The 1,894-nt window shown below is 46.6% G+C and overlaps 1 protein-coding gene across 2 annotated transcripts in view; it reads left to right on the forward strand.

The window, feature by feature from the left end:
- Positions 1-1,894, forward strand: part of CUNH15orf41 (chromosome unknown C15orf41 homolog) — a 346,277-nt gene that overhangs the window by 255,144 nt on the left and 89,239 nt on the right. The window lies entirely within an intron of this gene.

Genomic DNA, 1,894 nt, shown 5'->3' on the forward strand with positions numbered 1-1,894 from the left:
TTAAACAATATGATTTTTATATCCAATTAAGCATGTAATTTGTTTTCTCATTTTGACTGGTTTTTTTCTCCTGTCTGTCCCCTTTTCTTTTCCAGGATTGCGCATGAATTTATTAGACAATTTGACCTGAAGCTAAATGAGTTCTCTCAGATGAATGACAATGCCTGGTATTTGGTTAATGGCATCAGGGCAAGAGTAAGAGAAGTCAAGCAAAATCCCGACACGCTGAATTATACTCTGCGTTCTTCAGAGAGGGGCAAATCTGCTAGTGAACTTTATAGGGAAATTCTGCATGCGGTATGTATATTGGTGGGTTGTAGAAAGGAATGATACTTCCTGGTGTGGGGGTCGGTCCTGAGCAGGTGTATCATAGCTTTGAAGTCTCTAGAGCAGCAGTTCTTAACTATTTTAGGCTCAAGACACCCCTCATCAGACTCAAGGTGCCCCTCCATAACTTCTGTGAAGTGAGTGGCATCCCATTAAAAAAAAAGAATATATTTATTACACTGTTTATTACCTCTTCGCAGGGGCAGGCAGGTGGGGTGGGGAGCAGCTAGGCAGGGACAGCCTGAGCCTGCCTTTACCTGCTTATCTCTTCACACCTTGCTTATCTCCTCATACTTTGCTTCTTGGCCTCTTGTGAGCTAAGACTGAGTGTAGGAAGTATCTGAACTCCTGGGCTAAACAGTCTGGGATGGAGGAAGCTTGCCTGTAGTATTTGGGGCATCTGAACCCCAAGACCTTCAGGCTTGGGCCTGTGCATAGGATGCCTGCCAATGGATTTGGGAATATCTGAATTCCCAGGGTGAGAGTCTGGGATGGAGGATGGTCGTCGGTTGTAGTGTGATACATGGTGTTTAGAACTGTTGAGTTCTGCCTGCTCGGTTGATACAGTTTTTTGGGACAATGGAGTTCTGCTCAATCGATATGATTTGGAACTGATTTGGCTAATGTGACCTGGAACACGAAACCTATAAATGTCCTCATACTTCCTGAGATGCCCTTCAAAGGATCTTGAGGCACCCCAGGGTCCCCCAGCACCCTGACTGAGAATCGTTGCTGTAGAGATAGGATGAGGTCTGTATGACAGGTTAGACTCCTCATAACACCAGTTCAGTGAACTTCAAGTTCATTCAATACTTCAATTTACCACTACTGTGAGTCCAGTGAAGTATACTCCTGGTTTATTTCTGGGAATCAGCTCTCATAACTCAGTGGGGTAAAGTCCTGATTTGCACTGGGGTGAGTGGGAGGACAATCAGTCATTTACATTTAAAAATATTGGCTTTCTGCCTTGTTGTGCTATTCTGGGGACTACTGGAAGATTATCTTGGATTGCTCTAACTTGTACTGTGACATGGTCTGACCTGCCCTGGTTTCGCTGTCTACTTTGTTAACACGTCCCTTCTTAAGGCCACCCCAGTGACAAGGAAAGCACCGGCTGCTTCATTGAAGTGCTCCGAATGGTAGCTCTGGCCATAATACTTATCTTAGGTCTTGCCTGTACAGAGACACTGAGGAAAGTTCATTAACTAATGGTGTGAATGTCAAGTAGATTATTTAAAATGCAGTAATCCTTTTTAAATGCTGTCATCCAGAAGTAAGGTCTAACTCACTCTGTGGAAATGAAGATGTGCAGTGAGGCTGCTCTGATGTTCTGTAAATCCAGTGTGTTGGAGAAGGCTTGGAAGAGGAGGGGAGACCTGTGGCACCCCCTGCTCTGGGGTGGGGCTCCCATGTTGCTCCAGGCAGCCTGGCCACCAGCCCCCTTGGGTAGCATCACCTGCCCATCCTGCCCCTGCGGGCATGGGCATGGACTCTGGTGTTGCTGACCCAGATGCACAGCTCCCTGCTGCCCCCAAAGGCCCCCCAGCCTCTTCTCTCACTGGAAAGG

The sequence above is a fragment of the Gavialis gangeticus genome, unplaced genomic scaffold, assembly GCF_001723915.1.
Source record: "Gavialis gangeticus isolate Ggan-Ray unplaced genomic scaffold, GavGan_comp1, whole genome shotgun sequence".
Lineage (NCBI taxonomy): Eukaryota > Metazoa > Chordata > Crocodylia > Gavialidae > Gavialis > Gavialis gangeticus.